Source organism: Equus asinus, chromosome 6 (assembly GCF_041296235.1).
Source record: "Equus asinus isolate D_3611 breed Donkey chromosome 6, EquAss-T2T_v2, whole genome shotgun sequence".
NCBI classification, from domain to species: domain Eukaryota; kingdom Metazoa; phylum Chordata; class Mammalia; order Perissodactyla; family Equidae; genus Equus; species Equus asinus.
In genome coordinates, this window is record NC_091795.1 from 53,131,656 (window position 1) to 53,155,680 (window position 24,025).

The 24,025-nt window shown below is 41.9% G+C and overlaps 1 long non-coding RNA gene across 3 annotated transcripts in view; it reads right to left on the bottom strand.

The window, feature by feature from the left end:
• The window catches only part of LOC106829980 (uncharacterized), a 586,118-nt gene that overhangs the window by 167,648 nt on the left and 394,445 nt on the right, over nt 1-24,025 (bottom strand). The window contains exon 4 of one of the 3 annotated variants that reach the window (XR_011504023.1): nt 5,231-5,348. The exons of the other annotated variants lie outside the window; for them this stretch is intronic. This is a non-coding gene — a long non-coding RNA (uncharacterized lncRNA). Of the gene's footprint in view, nt 1-5,230; nt 5,349-24,025 lie in introns of those variants that run through there. 3 annotated transcript variants of the gene reach the window in all.

Below are 24,025 nucleotides of genomic sequence, written 5' to 3' on the forward strand. Positions count from 1 at the left end.
TTCAGTCTAAAAACACAATATTTTTTAATGCATTAATGATACATTGAAGCGCTTCTGAATTGAACTATGCCAGAAGATGGGAGTGACATGAACTTCTTAGAGGAGTCACAAAGTGCTGAACCCCTGCAATTTGTGTTCCCCAAATTACAGTCAGGTGCAATCGCCCACAAGGGGCAGGTGGAAACAGGATACACAGTGAGAAAAAAGTGCTTCAGATAGAGCCCTCTAATGATTAATTTACAAGAGAAAGAAGAATAAAGGGCAGATAGTACAATGTGTTCTAAATCATGAAACTATTACAGATGTCCCTCCTGTCTACTCTTTGGCCATCTGAGAACCAAGCTGTTTTATCCCCCAGCTCCAGTTATTTTAACTGTGCTTCTTTAATACTGGTGCTTGACAAATCACATAAAATGCTCCCAGGAAGCCAAACACACTCAGGACCGCTTCTGTAGAAACTTTCAGAAATGTTAAAATAAAAACAACCACCAAAACAACAGCAAAAATCCACAGTCTGAAATTTTTCTCAGGGTCCCTAAAAGCCATACCATATTTTTATATATATATAGATATATATATCTCATGAATACCTATCTATCTGAGGAAGCATTTTCCGCCAGGAGCATGGAGGTTAGAGAATATGGTATTCTAGACCAAGCAAATGCCAGGAGGCAAGGTGAGTGCTTAGTGGTCATGAAGAGAAGACGAAAGTCACTGGGGAGTCAAGGAATGGAGTAACACTCACTTCCAAGTTCAAGTTCTTCCTACAGAAGATTTTAGCAGAACATTGGGTCTATGAATGGAACCGGAGAAAGGGATCCCTCACTCTGATATTCTACCAATGCTCCATGCCTCTTTCCAGAAGGGACAGGCGACCCAACATACTGACCAAATTCTAACTTGCGTCACTGCATTCTGTCTCCTCTGAACACCTCCTGGAGCTTCATCTGGTCTTCATTCCATGTTGTAAACCAATATGAGCGGTTGGAAAATTGCCCTTGAGGTGGCTGTACTTCAGTACTGGGCAACATGACTCATGAATATTTTTAACCGTCAAGGCCATATGTTCCTCTCCTCTGTAGAATTTGGAGCCAAATGGAGCTTCTTAAATAACACACAGTGTGGCAGCTACTGCCAAGCACACCAGGAAGAGGCTCTGAGTTGGATGTGTTCTCACAATCAGAGATGGGAAAAGTTCTTGACTTTAAGAGAATACTAGCTGACACAGAGCTAAGAAAATGCTGGGAGAATAAAGGGGTTGTTTTTATGCTCTGTTTTCATCTTTGGCTCTATGCTTGGTTGACTTTGCAAATCAGTTAAGGGAAATGCTTTTGACTCGGTCAGTCTGCAAGTTAACCCAAGCCCTCTTCCTCCACTGCACTCTCTCCCACCACTCTGTCAGGGTACGTGGGTACCAACGAGGCGCTGCTCACAAGCCCACCAATACCTAGAACTGCAGTCACAGGAAAGAAAACTTCCCTTTTTTATATGACAAAGTTTCAAATTGCAAAAACATCCACGGACAGGGGTAAAGTGAAAGCAACTTTCAAAGAACAGCTTTTAGGGGGCTGGGGCTTCACGGCAAGGGAGAGGAATGGAAGAGATAAGAATAATGGAAGCACAGTTGCTTGAAAGAGGCTGGAGACTGAGAGGGACCAACAGGGAAGAGGGGACAGTGTACTGAAAGGAGAGTCTGGGGAACGCCTGAGCTTCATTTTATTCTTGACAGGCCCAGATTTCTACTTTCTATCGAAAATTTTGTAAATTTCAACTTTGTTTTGCTTTTGAACAGCAATCTATTTAGAATTATTCAGCTTTAGTTGACCAACTGAACTTACTTGCAACCTTTCTGGCTAAGTTTCATAACCTGATATTTATTTACGGTCCCAGCATTGCCGGGCAGGCCCTGTGTTACAGATGAGGGATCCAGCTGTGAACAGGACCAACATGGTTTCTGTCCAGCCAGATCTTATGTCACCACTCTAGCATTTGATAAGCATTATGGGAACATCCTTGTGGGATTAGGGAAGGCTCCCCAGTGGAAGTGAGAACTAAGCTGAGACTTTCACGCTATAGACAAGCAAGTCTAATCACCTTTGTGAGTCTATTCCCACCATTTATAAAATTAGGGCTCTCCTCCTTGCCACCGGCTCACTGCACCAGAAGGAGGCAACTAAGAAAACACGGTTACACATGTGGGGATAAGCAGAGCTTATTGGAGAGCAAAAAATGCAGCATGTCACCAATCCCAGGAAGCCAAAAAGAGCCAGTTGGGGAATTCAGTGTTGACCTGGAGTTTCCAAAATGACCCTGGGAAAACATGTAGCTGTGCCTCCTAGCCCCAAAGCCCATACTACTCCTGACCCCGCCTCCCCCTCCCTCTGGTTAAATGCCATCAAAGCGAGCAGATGCAAGCGGCGGTAAAAAAATTTGATTTTCTTTTGTCCCTTGTGTGATTTGGCATTGTGCTTACCCTGGGTGTTGCTCTATCTGGTGACAAGCTTCCTATGGCCCCAGTTCTATTACCACATACCCATCGATGACACTTGAATACAAACAAGGTCTATCACGAGTGAAAGAACTTCAAAAACAAATGCCACCAAACTCTTTGATATTTGTAGTTTAGGGTAAATCAATGCCCAATCTACATGGGTGGGTGAGCTTGCTACAAAACATGCCCAGAATCACAGGGGATTAATCTGACCTCACACCTTCAGTAAGAGTTATTATTTTTTACTATCTTTGACCACATGCCCATGATGCAGAATACTTTGAAGTGTAAAAAATGCAATCATCTGAGTGCTTAGACTCTCCCATCCCAAATATGTGTATGGTTAGAAAAAAAGGAGCATTTGCCCTCCTGTAGAAAGTATCTTTGGCATGGACTGTTCATTTTTTGTGTAGATAGGTTGCTGTCTGTTATACATCGGCTTAATTATTTTCCCCATTTGCTTTTATGTGCACTTTGACTCCTGTTGTGGCAGGGTTTTATTATTCTTATTATTTTTAATCCCAGCAAAAAGAAAAGAATCAATACGGAAAAAGGACAAATGCTGTAAAATCTACTGTAATCGCGTGTTCAGTGGGAACCGTGGTCATTGCAGGGTAGAGTTGCACACCTACGCATTCTTTTGTGATGACCATGTTTTTACTATTTCAAATTTAATACTTTTTGTAATATATTATATGTTACCTCCCATGTATTTAAGCTGTACTTAAAAGCATGCTAAGAACTGGTAATTCTTTAATGGTTGTTCACTTACAAGTGATTGTGGGTCATTACACAATCATTTAAAGGGCATTAATGAGAACCATTTAATGGTTTTAGTAGAATATCATTGCAAGGGACAGGGGAAAAGTTACTGGCTGTAAATTTTTATGACCATTTCTTACAAAACGTATTACTTTAAAGATTTATGTATGTAACAATGAGTACAATAAAAGCCATGCTAAAAATAATTTGAAATCAAAGTAATGCATATAGATAAGTCTTTGCTCTGCTGCAATTCAGTGGGCCCCCTTTTTTTTTAAAAAAAGCCTCCTTTCTTCTTCCTTCCTCTCTTCTCTCCTTCCTCTCTCTCTGTCTGCTTTTCATCCTCCCTCACTTTATTCTCTTCCTCCTTCCTTGCCTCCTACCCCCTTCTTCACTACTTGCATTTTCTTTCTTAATAGACCTTTTTAGCACCATTTACTTTTAACGAAAACCATTGCAGGTTGAATTCTTAACCAATATGTTTTTTAGTTGGTGGGGGTGGAGAACAGAGGGGTAAATATAGCAGGACAGCACTGTATAGAAATGCCCCAAATGTAGTGAATCTTTGTTTACAGACCTTTCCCCTGTATAACATTATTTTAAATTATTCCCTCTTATATACTATAGGACTGAAATAGAAAATCCAATACTTTCTAGGACATCACTCCCTAAGGTAGGAGAGAGGTCTAAAAAGGAAGAGGAACTAGTCTTGGTAGTAGACCCACAGAGATTGGTAAAATACATACAAAAGGGGCCTCATGCGGACCCAGAGGAGCACCAAGCATCTTGCTCCATGCAGCTCACCTCTTAAAAAATGGATATTTGAGAAGCTCACTCTACTGAGGGAGTGGTCTTATTAAAGTGCTTTAATCACACAACAGTCATCATTTTACGCCTGGTTGTGTCCACTTGTGATTCCCGTGGAATACATAATGAATAAGACAATGCGCCTTTCCCGGGATTCCTGCATAAGCAGGAAGATCTTTCTAATTAAAAAAGCAGAGTTAGCACAGCACATGAAATGAACAGAACCGTATCTCTAGAAACACCGAGATTTTACTGTTTGCATTAAGTAACGCTTGTATTTCTCTCTGAATCCAGCCCAATATCCATTACCAAGAAGATGAAGATTTAAGATAACTTGGTCAAAAGATGGTGAATTACAACTTTTAATTAAAATGTAGAAAACAGTTGCTTTAAAATAAACATGATAATACTTTGATGATCATTAATTTTTCATGGAGAGAACAACAAAAGCACCCTGATATTTTAGAACGTGACATTATAAAGTCAGGCAAAGGGGACTTTTAGAAAGTTATGTGTGTCCCAGACAGATGATTGTACAGTTGCTACCCTCTATTTCTAGTCCCTCCTGGAAACCCTGGCAGAATGCAACCTACACATCTAGATCCCCAGGGATTCCTTTATTCGACCTATTCAGTTAAAGCAAGTGATGACCGGGATGATAAGAGGATAAGGCGAGCATTGGGTTTACACAGCTTATTTATACCAGAGAGCAATTCCATGAACGATAACAGGAAGGAGAAGAGCTGATTTCCTTATGTTGCCTACATATCTTGAGATGAAAAACATTTTAATAAATCGAACATAGAATTGAAATGTCATGGGCACTACCTTCTAGATTGAATGTAGCAATAAGATTGAAAGATTGGTGATTTTGTGTGTGTGTGTGTGCTGTGGTTCCCTTCACCATAATTAATTCATATTGATGCAAACCCAGCTTCATGCCTCCTTCTAACATTATCTCCAACTCTTCCCCTAAATAAATATTCTATTCCTATTAAGCTTTCCCCAGGTCAATGTGTGTGCAGAGTCTTCTCTTCATCACATTAGTCACGCTGATTCCTGCAAGGATTCACCATGACTTCCTTCTGCCCATATGGTCTCTGTCTTGATCAGCTCAAGTCCACCTCTTCCTTGGAGCCCTCCCTGTCCACTCTAGTCTAAGATCTGGCTTCAAAAATCTAAACCTACCACCAAATACTCAGGTGAACCATGGTGAGAGTCGGGGGAAGACAGAATTGTTCAGCCTCTGGCAGGGCGGGTGTTCTTTTGGATCAGTCAGCTTCTCTGCCTGTAAAATAAGGAAATAGTGGTGTCTGCCTTATTAGGCTGTTGTGATAATTACATCAAAACACATAAAAAAGCATCTGGAATAGTGAAGTTTCATAATAAGTGCTAGTTCTTCTTTCTCTCCCTTTTAAATTCAGAGAAATTTGTGTCTAAGCCATCCAGGTATAAAAATTTATTATATTTACTTTCCTGTGACTTTCAATTTTTTTGGTAGGCCTTTATTCTTCATCATCTCTCCCCATTAGTCTATGATCCCCAAAGGAAGGGAGCCTTATTTATGTATTATCATATTCCCTGCCTCGTCTATAGTTCTATACAGTTAGGATCAATAAATATTTATCAGAAGAGTGAATATTAGTCACTTTCTCTAATGTTTGGAAAAAAATTAATTTCCATAAAATAAAAGCCCCAAATTAGCAACATCGTATTCTATCTTTGCATCCTCTCGTACACTGTATTTGACTGAATTTACATATGAGGAGGGAGCATCAAACAGTCCAATTTCAGGTCACTTCCTATCACCTGAGTTGGATAGCTCCACAGAGTAATAGGTGATAATAATGAAGTAAAGGCATGCATTTAGTCCCAACGTGGGTGTGTTTACTTTATAGACAGGACTTTTCACTGCCTAGGGACTCTTTCTTTGCACTTCCAGGCAAGTGTTAAAAAAAAAAGAGTGCTACTGGCCCCAAGATGGTCTTGGGAAGTGAGCATTGAGGATAAATGCAAACAAAGAAAAATAAAAATTAAGTCTCCTGCATTACTGATGGAAAGATGGCCTTGTGGTCTTGGTAGTCAAGGACAGCACACTTCAGCATTTAACAGTGAGCTTACAAGCTTGGTCCGTTGACGAAATGAGGTGTGGTACCTGAGGGCAGCAGAGCAGAGAGGTTATGAGTAGTTTGACCTCTAATGCCAGATGGCCTGACTGCTCTGTGATCTAGTCAAGTTACACAGTCATTCTCTGCCTCAGTTTCCCAACTGGTAAAATAGAGAGGTGAATAATAGTTCCTGCCTCATAGCATTATAAAGAGGTAACACATAAAACCCTTACAGCAGGGCCTGGTACGTGGCGAGGGCCGTACAAGGACTGGGGATGTTAATAACTGGCAGCATCTGAGCCACCTTGCAATGTTTCTGCAGTAGTGCTCATTTCTTCTATTCGTCTCTCCGCTGCTTCATAAGGAGCAGACCCCAAACAGCAGGTGGAGGAAACTTGAGACTCACTACCTGGGCCTTCCTTCCTCCGTCTCAGAGTAAGAGAAGGGCAGCAGCAGAAGCACCACGGGCTGCAGCTCGCCAAGTCCTTTCTGCAATTGCTCTTACACTTCAAAAAGCCAGTCAGCAAACGCATGTGTCCCGTTTCTGTGATGCCCTGTGTTATGTGGGTCTCAGTGCTGACGCCTTTAAGTGCCACATTTGGATTTAGAAAGGTCCAAATTAAAAGCAAAATACGAGATGTAAAATGAAGAAAACATTTCCAAAGAGGTGGGGAAACTTAATGAGATAAAAGAGGAAAGGGGGCCATATCACTTAAATATCTTCATCCCAAAGATCACAACAAAGCAAGAGCCGTCAAAGGCATTATGACGTCTGAACTGACACTTTCTAACAAAGTTGAGCTCTTAGAGTCAACGTGAACTGTTGGTCATGCCTTCAGACATTATACATCTGACTAGCAGTGGGGAAAGTAATGATTTTGAGAATTATGCTGGGAGGTTGCCACATTCTTGAAAGATATGCAGTAATACGTGTCATCTGATCTTGATGTGATTTCTAGAAAGAGAAAGGTAAGTTAAAAATAGAGATTCCATTTTAATGCATGTTTACTCTTGCCTTTGTCTGGAGTCCAAAAACGACAACATGTCCTTCCCATTTACTGCAGCAGCAATATTTTCACATAAAGTTGGAAAGCATGTGTGCTGCCAAGGCGCCCCTCCAAGAAGGTAAGCCCAGTGTTCCCATCTATCACACACCCTTCAGACTTTTCTTACTTAAGGGCTTGTCTTTCAGTGGGGAGGAAGATCGACAGAATACCAGCCACGTGGAGTTTTATTCCTTCATGCTGTTTGTGATAAACTTCAGGGGATGTATTTAACATTCAACAAAAAATGAAATTTCTGCGACCACCCCAGCAGGAGGATAATATCATTGCTCTTACAGCAGTTCTGAGTTTTTTTTTTTTTTTTCCTTTTTCTCCCCAAAGCCCCCCAGTACATAGTTGTATATTGTTCGTTGTGAGTCCTTCTAGTTGTGGCATGTGGGACGCTGCCTCAGCGTGGTTTGATGAGCAGTGCCATGTCCTCGCCCAGGATTTGAACCAACGAAACACTGGGCCGCCTGCAGTGGAGCATGCGAACTCAACCACTCGGCCACGGGGCCAGCCCCAGCAGTTCTGAGTTTTAAGACACAGCTGAACAGTCCAAGCCCAGAATGTGAGAATATGTATAATTCCAGAGCGGGGGGGTCGGGGGGCATCTTCTGCAAGCTTCTAGACCACCCATTGTTAATCTACTGCTCATCTCCCAAGCTGTTATTATTATTATTTTGTTGTTGTCATTATTATTGCTCTTTGTCTTCTTAGGAATAGCCTCCTCTGAGAAGACAGAACAGTTCACCTTCGGGCAGGGTAGTCATCCTTTTGGACCACAGGGTATCATTTTGCCAGCTTCTCAAAGTTGCTAAATTGTTGAGAAAACCATGGGGGTTTGGGCTTCATGCCTGGAGGAGGCACAGCTTGGGATCGGCTCTGAGTGTAGGCCTCCACCGTTCTCCTCTGTCCCTTTGGCCCCATTCTCCACAACCTGGAAGAAGGAGCAAAGTTGCCAGAACCCAGCATTGTTTTCAAATTCCCTTCAACTGTCATTTCTGGGGACCGAATAGGACCCAGGTCTGTGCATGGGACTGCTGGAGATAGATTCCAAGATTGGGAGAAAGTGAAGGTTGAGACACATGAAATTCACACAAAAACACACACACACACCCTGCCAACCTTAAAGAGCACGGGGCAGAAATGTCCTCAAGCTCTCCTGTGCTTAGAAATGTGTTAGAACATCCCCAGCAAAGCCCTAGGGAAACTGCAGTTGCTGGGACATTAACCAAGATATTTGGAGACCTCACTTTTCTGCTGGAAGTAGGAGAGCAGAGGCAATGTTAATTGCAAGAAAATGAGCAAAGAAGCAGGGTCTTAACTTTCATGCTCTGACAGGGCCAGAGAGGGAGATTACCAGGAAAGCACAAAGGCAAATGCATGAGGCGGGCTCCTGCCTCCCAAGGGAGGGAGATGAGCATCACAGGATTTGCCGGAGAGGCCCACGGCCAGCACAATCTATTAAATAGCTCAAGTTAGTCAATGTGGAAGAAATTTTTAGACACACATGCCCAACCATATGTGCATGGCCAAGATTTAAAATAGAAAAGTGAGAGACTGTTGGATGACTGAGGATTTTTCCCTTGCCAGGAAGTCCTCCTTAAGGATTTCATAGCTTGCAAAAGAGAATTGCTTGCCAGACAAGCCAAGAAAAAGACACAGAAGATTGGGACCTGCTTCCTTAATGATGAAATGTCAAACTGCTATGTAAATCAACCCAAAGGAAAGAGGCAGGCATGATTAAGACGGCTTTGCAGAAACAAGACAGGTTTCTTGACATCTCCTTCCTAAACAGCTTTAATTCCTCAATCCTCAGGGCTGGGGGTACACACAAAATGGAACCTCCTTGGTGCTTCCATTGGGCAATAAGGGAACCCCTCTATCATAGGAATTCTTTGTCACAATGAAAAATTACACTGTGTGCCCATAATTCATGATGGCCAAATTCCTTGTATTGTCAAGTTTGTGGGTGATCAAAGAGCTACCCCATGGAGTTTCAGGGTGTTTTTTTAATGTGTGTGGAATCAGATGGTGAAAAGATATGATGGATCCCATTAGCCACATAAGAATCAGCTTTATTAAATTTCAATCACACCAAGTAGGTTTTTTTTTTTTTTTTTTTTTGGTGAGGAAGATTGGCCCTGAGCTAACATCCATTGACAGTCTTCCTCTTTTTGCTTGAGGAAGACTGTCCCTGAGCTAACATCTGCCAATCTTCCTCTATTTTCTATGTGACATGCCGCCACAGCATGGTTTGATGAGCAGTGTGTAGATTCGTGCCCGGGATCCTAACCTGTGAACCCGAGGCCACTAAAGCAGAGTGCACACGTAACCACTATACCACCAGGCCGGCCCCAAGCATATGTTTTTTAAGTGATATTTTACCACCAAACACCCAGCCCAGCAAGTCTATGCCTCGGTTCCTCTCTGGGCTCTCCCTCCAGCCTCTCTTCTCTTCCCCTTTTTCCTGAACCTGTAGGAAAGAACTTAGATGGCACACCATTCCAATGCATGGTAGAAGAAACACTGATATAGTCTATGATGGCCAACGTTTTGTTATGTCATTCCTCAACATCTATGATTGAAAATCTTCTTGTGATTCTTGGGAAATGGGCGGTTTAAGTATAGCATAAAAATGAAGCTATTCTCTTTACAGTCCGGAAGCCTCGATACTTCAGGGTGCTGACTCTTGGGACATTTGCTGTAATTTATGTGTTTCAGAAGACTTGCAAACACATCTTCTAGAAGCTCCATATCCCAGGAAGCTTCCTCCTAAATTGTACCATCAATTTTCAATTCACTTAGATTCCTATAATTTTATGACCAGAGGGGGTTTTAGAATTGATTTAATCAAATTTTGTCATTTTACAGAAGAGAAAGGTGAGGCCCTGAAATGTTAAGTGAGTTGTTATATTACAAAGCTACTTGGTCAGTGTGAGTTTTGCATTCCTTTGCCTTCTAGTCTAGTATTCTTAACACTGCATTGTGCTCAGTGTCATGATGTATAATTAACTCTTCCCGGTTCCCAGGAATAATACGGATCCCCCCATGAAAAATTGCTCTTTCTGTTTTAATCTCAGCCTAATAAAGCAAGAGTGATCTCTGAGGATCCACTGGACAAAAAGAATTCCCTACCCCCAAAAAAAGGAATATGCACTGCTGCTAGTGAAAAATCAAACCAGGATTGTCTGAGTTGCACTAAATATCATAAGCACATGACTAATTCATGCCAGGAACAGTCCTGTACCGCAAAGAAAATATTAATGTGATGAAAGACTAGCCCACGGACCTCCTGCAGAATATTTGTTAACCATAAATTATTTCACACAGTAATAGGAATCACTGCTTCATAGGCAGTGATGCTGCTGACATACTCCTCCACCGGGACCCACCCAAATGATCCACCATCATGCACAGCTAACTTTGGTGTGTCTTCTATAGAAAGCACCAACTCAGTGCAGGAATTGAAAGTCTTCACTTACATCCAAGCTTTAAACGTGGTAGGAAATGGAGCCCACCCACTTTCTTCCCAGAAAGACAGGAGAACGACTTCAAGGAGTATGACTTCACGCTAGAAGATGATGCCTTGGCTCGCCAGGGAAACCCATCCCATAGTCTTCTAATCATGCCGCTGATATCTCTAACCATGGGCTACATGATCATCTCCCTCTTTCTTGTCAACCTCAATTACCCTTTTAGGGCACATTTGGGGAAGGCTTCTAAACTCCTAAAAAACTAGGGCTCTGTCACTCTTGAGGAATCTTGTAACCAAGCCAAACAATCTGGTTTGCTACCTCATTTTTTTTCTGCCTTTGCCAATTAGGGCAGGGCAACGGAAAGAGGGTTCAACAGGAAATTCAGAGACTTGGGTTCCAGTTCTGACACCATAACTAACTACGTGGCTTTGGGAGAGTCTCTTGATCTTTCTGGGCCTTGGTTTCCTCGTCTTCAAAATGGAAGGATTGAAGGAGATGAACTCAAATGTGTTCTGGCAGCTTTAATATTCTGGGAACTTCTTATACTGTAGGACTATTGCCAGAGAGAGAATGTCAGAGATTATGAAGCCCCTGAAAGACATGGCTTAAAATTATCTTAATTACAGTGTCTAACAAATCTTGAGCCCTCAACAAATAATCAAGTATCAAGAGAAAGCATCCCAGCATTATTTATTACCCTAAGTTGCTGTGAAATACTAATGTCAAGTACTAGTGATGGTACTTGAATTACTGTATGTACTCAGGTAATTACTGTACATAATTTGCAAATATGCAACAGCACGTACGTTGTAACGATAAGGATAACAATACAGTTGATAACAACTTAGGCTTGCATAAGATTATTTTACTTAGAGTTTCAAAGTGTTTCATAAACACTGGCTCATCTATTTTCTGAATACCCATAATGCAAGATACAGCCGGGGATGGAGAAAGAGAGGGAGTGAAAAGTGTATATCCACACTTTGGAAACGGGCAATCCAGGCCCTGACAAAAGTACTGATTTCCCCTGGGTGACACAAAGCCAGAAACAGACCTGGGAACACAGACCCAGTGTCCAGCTCTTCAGCCTGCTTCTCAGAAGACGAAAGCTCAGTACCCTAGCTCTCCAATTTACAGTACGATGTTTATGACATGGCATTACCCAGGCACTTTAGGGTGTCAATTTCCTTTACAGTTTTATAAAATATCATTGGGAAGGAGGAAGAAATTTATGCCTGTGCACTAAGAGCTCTCCTGTCTGCCCACCCTCTTGGGATGAGAGTTGGTTTCACCTGAAGAGAGTTGCAAATACGAGGCACACACTCAGTGCTGCGAAAGCCGTGGGGTTTGTTTTTAATTTAAAGAACAGCTCTGATTTGGCTACACATTTTAAGCAGGCACTGTATAATAGAAATCCACTGAATTCACTCAGACGGGAACAAGTTATGCCATCCTAATACTGTCTAGAAACCAGATGTATAGTTACTGTTTTGTTTTTTTTCCCCTGGTTTTTTTTTTTCTCTTGCTGCATAAAATTAGTTCCTCAGATACCAAGATTCTAGAGGCTCATTGTCTTGCAAAATATTCAGGTGCCTCGAGATGATCTACAATAATAAACCTCCAGTGCAATAGCAAAACACAGATAAAAATGTGAAAATATATATATGCATGTATACATAAAATGAAATATAGATGCGCTATGAGAGTGAATCACAAACACAAAGAGGAACCAGGTAGAGAGGCAGGAAGACAGCTTCCCTTCCAATCACGCGAACTGAGAAATAGAATGGATGCTCATTAAAGTAGTTGACCAGACCTCCAATTTGTTCTGTGATTAAGAGATATCGGTTGGAGGAGATTGGTGAGGGAGATCAATATACTGTCTTCATTCTTAATTCTTCTTTAATGTCTCTGTCTCCACAGGGTAGCTGAATCAGAGATGTAGAGTCAATCTTTATCCACCAGGGGGCTGTACTTCAGAAAAAAAAACCCAAAACAAAGATGGTTTGGGCTGCAGCAGATAAATCAGGTTGACACCCAGCTCCCTCTGTCCTTAAACTCCCAACTTTTGTTCAAGTGTTGTCATGTTGCTGGCCTACAGGGATGAGACATGGAGGATAGAGGGAATGATGGAGAAAGCTACTCCTTGATCTTAAAATGAGGTGCGGTGTAAAGCACCTATTATGGTCTTTCACACTAAAGCACTGCATCAGTGTTATTCTCATCTATCTCTACAATTCAAGATAAGGGGACCCACCCTCCTCACCCCAGGTCTCCCAGGTTCAACCGCTCTGGAAGTGGTTCTTAGCCAGGGGTGATTTTGCCCTCCAGAGCACTTATGCAACGTCAGGAGGCACTTGATTGCTTCAACCAGCGGGAGGAGTGCTACTGGCATCTAGTGGATAGAGGCCGGGGATGCTGCTAAAGATCTTACAATGCACAGGACAGCCCCTGACAGCGACGATTTATGCAGCTCAAAAAATGTGAATAGTGCCGAGACTGAGAAAGCCTGCACTACAGTGATAGGGATACCTTGATGCTTCCACCCAAGTGGCTGGTGACATAGCTCCCTGCACTCGGAATCCTTCCCCCAGAATTACTTTAACAATCTGAAACGTACTCATGTCTTCTGCTTCACACTGGGTATGCTGCATAGAGCTAAGTGTAGGATCAGGCCTGCTGTCACATGTCCTCAAAAAGAGTTGGAGGTAGTTGATTGAGGGGAGTGAGAAGGGCTAGGACGGTGGAAAGGAGCTGATTGGTTGTTGCTATAAGCCTTCTGTGCCTATAACTTTTTAAGCTATTTGTATGCCTCAGGTTATTATGTGTTCATTAAAACGTGCTCCCTCTACTTCCTGGACACATAGAGTTCATTTCCCAGCCTCCTTTGCAGTTGGATGGCCATGTGACTGAGTCCCAGCCAGTGGAATGTGAGAGAAAGTAACAGACACATTTCTAGGCCTGGCTCATAAAAATTTACTACATGATCTTTTACCCTCTCTCCTTTCTGACTCCTGGCTGTATATTGAGGCTCCAGCAAAAAAATCCAAGGCTGGAAGGGATGGTGGTTCCACCAGATGGAAGGAGCTTTGGTCCCTGAAGGACCATATTGAAGATCACTTGTTAATCAGCAACACTTGCATTGGACTTTATGTGAACAAGAAATGAAATAAGCCACTGGGAGCTGGGGGCTTTTACAGCATCCAGCATCACTTAGCCTAAATTAATATAATACGCATGTATTATTTTAATTTAAAAATATAATTCAAATATAAACAATTAAAAGTTAGTTTAACATTTTTTTGTGGAAAGCCTGTTGCTGTCACGTTTCTGTTCTAGACTTTCTATAATGCCACTGAAATTTCTTTTTTGAATGTAAACTGGCCCAAATCACTTTCTACCTTAAAAGCGCTTCAGTGGCTTCCTGTTACACTTAGTAGAATATTTTTAACTTCTTATTATGATTCACATGGCCCTTCACAATTGCAAAAGAACATTGTGCTTGAGGGAGAATAGCAGGTGTGTTGTTGAAAGGATGAGCTTTGCCTCCCACTTCCGAGGGAAGGGCTCTGCTATCCTTTTCCACACTGCCAGCAGCTAAAGTGTAGGCTCAGACAATCTAACATTCCCACGCAAGATTTTAAATCTTTAAGAAGTAAAGCAAAGACACAGGGATGGTTGAGAAATTCTTTAGGGTGACAACCTTGAGAATGGGGCTACAATGACACCAAATGTCCAAGACAGCAGTGGCAGTGGCATGCAGTACCCAGACTGTTCCTGCGGCAGGGCCTCATCTGTGGTGCCCTGCTGCCCAGCTTCCTTTAGATCTTGCCCACTTCTGAACTTGAACTTGGCTATTGAGATTGCGCAGAATTAATGAGGAAAGGAATCCAAAGGAGATTGAGATAGTGGAAATTTTTGTGGAAATCTCAGAGAAGCTTTGCATATAGTTGGTGCAATCTGATATGGTGGAGCTGACCTCATGTTTTCTGGAGAACTTCATGCCCTCTCATATTCCTCATTCAGGACCACCTCCCTGAATTTTCTCCTGAAGCGTAATAGTCACTGCAGACAGAAGCTGCTTCTCATTTAAAGTTCTCATGGAGGACAACAGGGACTGGAACGAGCATGACAAATCCCTGTGATTCCTGCCACAACAAAGTAGAGGAAGGACCAGGCATGCCAGCACTTGGGGATGGAGCAAGAGGCCAGCCTCTACTTTGCAGTTTCAGTCTCCAGGAAGATTTAAAGCTGCCACTGCAAATACAAACACACGAACTCTCCATCTAAGGGCTTATACCTAAAGCTCATTGATAGGGTTTGCTAAATTCCATTATTGAACATGAAGTTAAATTTTGACTCCCTTCAAATTTAAAAGCCAGAGGATAGAAAATACTTTGTGCAGGGTGATAAAAAAGAAAATGCACAGGAGGATGACTCTGGGAAATCTGGCTTCTACTTCTAGCTCTGCCACTAAACTAACTTGGTCAAGAATCATAACCACCTTGGAAGTCATTTTTCTCATCTGTAAGATGAGAGTGTTGGAATAGATTGGGTGAATTTCAAAGACACTCTAGCAGCAGACTCCTTTCCTTAAGTCAACCTTTAGTTCTTCATAAATGTGCAGTAGAGAAAAATGTGTAAGGACAGAAGCACCCCTCTGCTTGGAGCACAGGGTGGGGATTGGGAGGCAGGAAAAGGCTCTCTGGAGAGCAACTGTGGAAAGCACTGAATAAGCTAAGCTCAGCACTGAACTCCAAGAACCTCTAGACTTAAGAACTTGTTTTGTTTGCAGAGTGAGAAGGGTGTGAAGGTAAATGGGGATGGAGGGAAGAGAGCACATGAGGACAAACAGCAAGTCTGGGGAAGGCATGCTTTATCTCGTTCACAATTGGACCTAATGTGGGTTCTAACTGCCACTTAACCAAATGGTGGTTTGGAATCCTGGATGTTGAAGATGGACAAATGACGGCCCGTTAGCAGGGATATAGCAGGTGTGCATCCTGATGCTCACCTGTGGTTGACCAGGCTATCCGATAAGAGATATCTATGATGCTCTCAGAGACTCATAAGTCTCTGTGTGTCATGCAATGCCCACTTCAGCCCAACCTCCTAAACTTGCAGCAGGGGTCCACAGGCAGATCAGTGGCTCAGCTGCCTCAGGGTTAATCCCTCCCACTCCGCTCTGCAGGCTGAATTTTGGGGGAAGGGAGCAAGACAGGAAGAACCATGTTAGATGCAAAAATCCAGAGACTTGCCTCTTGCCATAGTCCCCATACAAATCCCCTTCAAGGAAGCATCTCTCCCTCCAAAAATGGGCATATTTATCAAACCATCAATAAAAGGAAAATGGACGAAAAAAGAGAAAAATCTCCCTTCCTGAAATGTGTGGTACGTTTGGGGACCCAGATTTAAAACTGTATCCCAGGACTACATCCAAATCTGACCCAACGTGATGTTTCCATTCAAAAGTTTCAACCTGCTGGAGAAAGAAGTTCTTACTTCAGAAACTCAGATGCACTGATTAAAAGTGAGTGCCACAAACACACACTCCAATATCATCAAGAGCAAGTCAGAACCCACACCAGAGTTAACAGGAAACTAGGTGGAGGAGAGTCAGAGTCACCACTGAAACAAAAGCTCCAGCTCTGAATGCCAGCTCAGCAGGCAGCGCTCGCCTTTTCAATGGGACTCGTTCTTTGATGTGTGTTTTTTAACCGCAACTTTCATGTGGTGATGGAAGAAGCTAAGAGCAAGGTGGTAGCATTATGTGAAGACCAATGCTTTCAAATGCCCTTTGCCCTTCAACAGCACCAGGCAGACAAAGAAGAACCACATAGCCCGGAGAAGCCTACCTGTTTTTTAAAGAATCTCTGTGCTAGCAGAATCTAAAAGGGTGAGAAGGAGCACGCTCTTCAATGGCAGAAAAAAATTTGGTGGGGCCACTTAGAGAGACAGATTTGGCTTAAAATAAGAGTTCACTACAGCTTCACTTGGATCATAACCCAAATTAAAATTATTTGTCTCCAATTAGCTTAAAATAAAATATCCCCATGCGTGGCAAGTCTTTCACACATTTATTTTCAGCAGCAGCAGAACGAAGCAGCAGTAGAAGTAACAGGACCCGGAGCCTTAGGAAACTATGCAGGTGTGTCTTGCTTTACATAAGACATACATTCCTGGGAAAGCTGAGTGGAAGGGAAACAATATTTATACATAAGGTGCATGCTATTTTAAAAGCATGCCACTGAAAACTCTATTTTTTGATGGCTAAACGGAGCTTTTCTACTTCTGGGTTTGCCTAATGAGGTTGATTTAACTTGAAGGATTTGAGCCCGCTGTCTGGGGCACTCTCACAGCAGCAAGTTCCTACAGGGGACCTCTAAAAGCTATTCCGGGTCAGCTTACCCAGAAAGACCACAAGAGGAAGGGGCCAGAAATGTACCTTATATCATCAGGTAGGAACAGGCAACTAGAAACATTTAGCTGCTAAATGGAGCCACATTTTATAGGACAGTTTCTAGAACTGGGAAGGGGGCTGACTGTTCTCAGGAGCAGCAGGAGAGGGAGGGCTATGGTGGGAAGGGCGTGCCCACACAGCAGGACGGGACCCTATCCAGGATAGTGTCAACACACAGCCCACGTTCCACTGAAAGCCAAGGGTCCAGAAGGTGGTGGTCCAATGTGGTCATCTTAGTAGCTGGCATGAGGAAAGCATGGGCAGAGCAAAGAGCTCCTCATACTCTCAGGGACACCAAAGCTGGAAACCATGTGTTCAAAGTTTGCCTGGGAGGAAGGCCGACTAAGAAGTAGGGAGAAAATAAGACGAGGTAGAAAAAAGGGAGGGCAGCAGGGGAGGAAACAAAGAAGCAAGACTCTTCAATCTACATATTGGTACAGGGGCACAGGATGGAATTGATGATTTTAAGAATTGGTTGAATATGAAATCATTAACAAAGTCCAGGATGTTATTATTAGGCATGTGCTCACATACCTTGCACTATATCCCATCCCTTGAAGCTTAATGAATGTATTTTCAGAACAAATAAAAGGAAATACTACTTTTTACAGAAAGCAGCAAACTGAGTCACCAAGACTAACTGAAAGCTAAAAATATATCTTTAATATTTCTACATTTTGTAATAATTTCCATTAAGCCATTGATTGCTGATACTGAGGTTTTAAGAGACTTTCCAGACGTTTGGAGCACACCTCCATTCTTCTGACGACAAGAGCCTTATGCTCTGTACACCCCTATGATGGCATCAATTCCACTATATTATAGCAGTTTTTACAGTTCTCATTCAGGAGCACTACAGCTGGCTCCCACCCGCCTTCTCAGGCCCCCACCTGTCCCCACCAGCACTGCAGGGAGACCAACTGGATGGCCCTCAAACTGGAGGATCTGTCATGCCCTCAAACCCAGACACCAGCTGCTCTTCACCTGGCATGTCTTTTCCATCCCTTCAGCCTCTGGGCAACTCTGACTTCACCTCTGAAAATCAGCTAAGCCTTCAGCTTTCCTAGTCCCCCTCCCTGACTCTCTCCTCCATAAGGGGCTCTCACTACAGCACAGTTCCAAGAGGATTCAGCCAGGTCAGTGGGGAGTCTGTCTATCTGTTTCTCTCTCCGTCTCCTCTTCCCTTCCTCCCTGCCTCCTTCTTCCTCTCTGTCTCTTTCCTTGAAACTGCATTTAGAATTTTAGATTACTTATGACCTCAAGAAGATGGCATTCCTATTATTAAAGCTATCATGAAGTACAGAAGCATCTTTTTAAAAAGTTTTAAAAGTCAGCACCAAAGGAATAAATACCACTTTCTATCATAATCCTCAATCTTGAGGTTTAGGAACTCAAAGTGGCTTGACTGAGAGGTAAGAACCACCAACAGGAGTTGAGTGGTTATAGGGTGCCATGTTCTGTCCTAAGCCCTCTGTGAGTTAACTCACTTGGTCCTCACAATAACCCCACCAGGTAGGTACTAAATGGCCTCCATTTAAAGATGAAGACATTGAGGCTCAGATTAAGTTACATTCACGTGTTGCTTAATGAGGGGGATAGGTTCTGAGAAATGTGTCCCTAGGTGATTTTGTCATTGTGCAAACATCATAAAGTATACTTACACATACCTAGATGGTGTAGCCTACCACACACCTAGGCTCTATGGTACTAATCTTATGGCATCACCATCATATATGCGGTTCATCCCATTATGCCACACATGACTGTACTTATTCATCATCGTGAAACTAGTAAGTGTTGGAAGAGAATTCAAAATTAGCCCATGCTCATAATACTACCTTTAATCGTTACTGTTAAGTAACCTAGCCAGAGATGCTGTCTGTGGCAGAGGGAACTGTACACCCAAATTCCTATTCTTCCATACTTTAGAGTTGTTGCTAGGAAATGACTTCCTCAACCACCCGCCTCACATGGCTTTGTGACTAGTATTTGTCAATAGACTGAGAGGGCTTGACGTGTGCCACTCTGGGCCAGGGTCTTTAAGGAGAGGGTACAAGTTCCCCATGTGCCCTTTCCTCTTCTATAGACTGGAACCCTTGATGCCTTGTGACCTTGGAAACTACATGTTCCGGATGGCAGAGCTTCTGTCCGCTGAGGTCTTTGCCTCTGTGGAATGGCACCCCCGGATCCACTGGAAACCAACTTGCACTCTCCACCTTACTGTGTTTCAGTCATTGCAGTTGGGGAATCTGTGTGTGATAGCAGTTACCCTTCCCACCTAAGAAGCTAAGAAGGCAGGGAGATGTCACCCTGGAAAGGCGTGAAGCAATTGGCTGAAAGTCACAGGGATAATGATGGCAGAGACAGGAATCACATGTAGATGGAGCAGTCAGTGAGAGGAGGAGAACCAGGAGAGAAGGGAGCCTCAGAAGGGAGTCCTGGCAGACGCCTGCTCAGACTGATTGTGCTCTCTGGGGAGCCAGTCTGGAAGGTAGGACACAGAAGACTTCCTTTTTTTTAAAGTGTTTTTTTTCTCTTATTCTTCTTCTCCCCAAAGCCCCCCAGTACATAGTTGGATATTCTAGTTGTAGGTCCTACTGGTTGTGCTACGTGGGACACCGCCTCAGCAGGGTTTGATGAGCAGTGACATGTCTGCGCCCAGGATCTGAACTGGTGAAACCCAGGGCCGCCAAAGTGGAGCGTGTGAACTTAATCAGCCAGGGGATCGGCCCCTGGAAGACTTCCTTTGAAAAGACTCAGAGTCAAGTGTTGATGAGGATGGGTCCATCCACACTGAAGCAGGGCCCAGATACCACTGCGACATAGAAGGATCAGGAAACTGGCATAAATGGGAAGGACCATGAACCATTGTGTGGACATGACAGATTGTCAGGGCCCCTCTAAGTGGGAGAGTCCTCCACCATGTAGAAGTAGGAGAAAGAGTAGTCAAAGAAAAAGTGTGGGCAAACTGGGCCCTTGTGGTTGGCATGAGAGAAAAGGCCATAGTTCTATGGGTATATGGACAGCCAGGGACTTACCAACACACTGTAGGTTCTCCAAACTTATTTCAAACCCACACAGTGAAGCTGCCAGGAAAAACTGGACATTCTCTCTCTGTTCAATGACCATCCTCTGGCTAAAGGGCACTAAAATGCTGAAAGCCCTTGCATTAACTGAAGGTACTCGATGCTTTGTGGACAACAGATCTTTAAAATGCTGGCCACCTCTAATTAAAAGTCTCACTCAAGCTTCTATGCTTTCCATCCCCATCCTTCATCCATGGCCTTAAGGAAGCTCTCCCGGAAGTATGCACAATGATCCTTCAGCATTTGGAAATGACTATGCCTTTCTGTGCTAAGGGCTCTGAGCTGTAAACCTGTCCTATGATGGTTCCTATTCCAACATAGCATCTCCCCCCAGGGTAGGGTGAGTACAATATAATATGTTTTCTCAGGGGACAAAGGGTACTAACTACCCAAAAGTACACAGCCTACTCAGGGTACATTGTGCATTCTAAAAACTTGTAAGTGTTCTTCTGCCTTCATGAAGAAGGTAAAAGCAAGAAAGTGGATTAAATGGACAAACAACAGCCTACTTCAGATTTGGGTATTACATTGTCCTCAGCAAAGTGTTTCTAATGTTCTTGAAGCTTTCAAATAATGAAAAGGGTATCCCCCCATTGAAATCCAAGTAAATACGCTGTAATTGGTTTAGAGTGCCTTTAATACTAGTGTTCTCACATTTTAAAACTCTTTTTTCCAAGTTTCAATAACATGTTCTTGAAAAATATACTCTCTAAGTAATTCTTTGTCCTCAGGAAGACACTCAAATCACTTTTCTGAACTGATGGTCTGGCATCCTTCCAGAACTGATTTAGAAGTTGTGGCTCACACCCCATATCTGAATCTTCTAACCTTGGCACATTCCTAAGTCCCAGGAATAGGGTTGGCAGTTGGGAAGGAGGGCTATAAAAAGAGAGAGAGCTGCATGAATCTAGCTTTGTTTAGCAAATTTTGCTTTCATGAAAATCCTAGAGAGTCAAGAAGACATTGCCAAGATACCTACGAAGTTCTCAGTAACCTGTTAGACTGTTCCATATGCCATACCATGCTTAAAATAATTTAAATTTGTATAATGCTTTATAGTTTACAAACACTTTCATATTCATTATCTCATTTAATGACTATAATAATCCTGGGAAATATGCGGGGCAAATATTATTATCCCCATTTGATAGATAAAGATACTGAGGCACACAGGGAGTTCTGCCCAAGTTACTCAGCTAATCAATACCTGAGCTGAGAAAGAAACTCGGTCTCCAGGCAGCGGGTTTGGTTCTCTTTCCACTGTGTTGTGCTGCCTCTTCAGAAGCCTTTGGCTCCAGTCCACCAGTTTCCAGGCTGCTTCTGATGATGGCTAGACTGCTCAGAGTGCTGGTCATACCAGGCCAAAGCGAAGAGATTATGATCACTGTGAGGAATGCCATGGCCAGGTAGAATTCAAGTAGGGATTGGATGAGATATCAGTAGGGAAAAAAGCCCCTTTATCCACAGCATCTTACAACGCCAGCACGAGAACTCATCATTTTCACTAATGTGCAATTTCTCTCAAAGCTCTTTGGAGTTAGGGGTTTGCTTTGCCTACTGTGAGAAAGGTATCCACCAAGCTAAATTGGGCCCTCAGGCACGCACCCAGCTTTCTCAGAAGCCAATACTGTTTAGATGGAGTCCTTCCATGCACATCTCCCAGGATGGTTTTAGACAGCCTATGAGTATACTTTATTTCCTTTAAAACAAGTAACCTAGAAAATGAAATAACACATATTAGATTAAGCTCTGTCCCATTTGGCTAATTCAGAAGTTAATGGAAGGTCTCTTTCGGTCATTGGTATTGGCAGAGACACACTTAGTGAAACTCCCGTGAGAACTTCACACAGGTACAGTCGTAGCTCTTATCCATAAATTAAGAATGGGATTTAAAGGTAGCTTTCTCCTCTCTAAGAGGGTGCCATTCAGGTCTCTTTTGACAAAGGCCGTGCTCACCAAACGCCCCAAAATATACAAAGAATGAGAGAGATGAGGAGGGGGGAGGGGCGAGAGAAAAAGAAGAGACTTGAGAGGGAGCTTTGAAATGGGTATGACATAGAGTGGGAAGAGAAGACTGAGCCAGATCACCAATAAATATAATGGAGGCACCCACTGTGCATGAGGTTTATGTTAATTAACAATTAATTTCACCTCTTTGAACCATGCACAGTGCCTAGCACATAGACTGTCTGTATTAGAGATTCAGCACAGCACACTGATTTATAATTGTCCTGTGAAGTGAATGCTGACTTTAAAAATAGTGCAAGCGATAAAAAAATAAAGCTTGACTATTCATGACTTTAACCCCAGTCCCTATATTCAAGCAAATATATCCAGAATCAAATCATTTCCTGAAAACACATTCTGTCTAATCGTTTCTGTGATCTTCTATTCTGTCACAGAATTGATGAAGCTACTCCGCCACTTTTCTAGGAGTGAGTCACCTTCTGATAAAGAATAAAAAATGCAATAACCTTCTCACCTCCTTCTCAAATGCACACTGTGCCGACCCACCATGATGAGATGACTATTCATATTACGAATCATTTTATTTCGTATTTTGTATCTATATTTACAAGTGGAAGAGGTCTGTAGATTTTTTATTGTGTTATTTACTATCTTTCTCTATTTTTGGCATCACACTAAATCTGACATCATAAAATTAGGTAGTTTTCAATACTTTTCTGTATTTAGGAGCAATTTAAAATTAATTGGCTTTTGAAGGTTCCAGGAATTATTTTAGAGCTTATACTTTTAATACTTGAATCATTTTTTAAAATGTCATTTAGTTACTGAGTTTCATCTTTGATTGCCACTTTAATTATTTCTTTCTAATTATTCTTAAGCAATTTTGGTAATTTATATTTTTCCAAAATATTTTCATTGCACTGAGTTTTTTAAACTTACTAGAATGTAACTTTGCACAGCTCTTTTGTAATTTATTTTGTCCCTGAATCTATTCTAAAATTCATGCTCCCATTTCTAATTTTGTTTGTGGATCCTCCTTTATTAAACCTGACAAGGTTTATCAATTAGCAAATTAATTTACAAAATAAATTAATAAATGATTTATTGTCATAAATATCATATTATGTAATATATATATAATTTATATGATAAATATATTATCATATGAATTAAATAAAATAGTTTTTCCTAATACTTAGAGATTGATTAGTCACTTTTACTATTTTTAGGTTTCTGATTCTTTTATTGTTGTTTTTATCTTTATTAGTACCTCAAGGTCTTATATTTGCTTTAAAATTTAATTTCCAGAGTTTTAGTTTTTATTAATTTGTTATTCTTTCTTTATTTCCCCAAGAAAATTAAACATTTAAAGCTATTATTTCACCTCTGAGTATAGCTTTGGCTGACTTTCATAAGTTCTGACATGTAGCATTCTCAATTATTGTTTACTGAATCATACACAATTTTTTTGTGTCCTTTGAGCCATAAATTTGGTTCAATGTCTGAAAATATGAAAGTAATCTTTTTTTAAACACTGCATAATTTCCAGAAGAGAAAATAACTACTTATTCTTAATAAAATTGATTCCAACTAAGAGGAGGACATTTTTTACCATTATCTGTTACTTATTAATATCTCAGTTTTTAGTCAGGTAGTTTTCAGTTCTGTCTATATTCACATTGACACATTATCCTACTTTGATTTCCTGGGAGTTTGGGGCTGAATTGTAGAGTACGGAGACTAAGAAACCAAGGAATTCAAACAGAATTTTCCATGTATAATGATTTTACTAAAACTCCCATTGAAAACAAACAACAA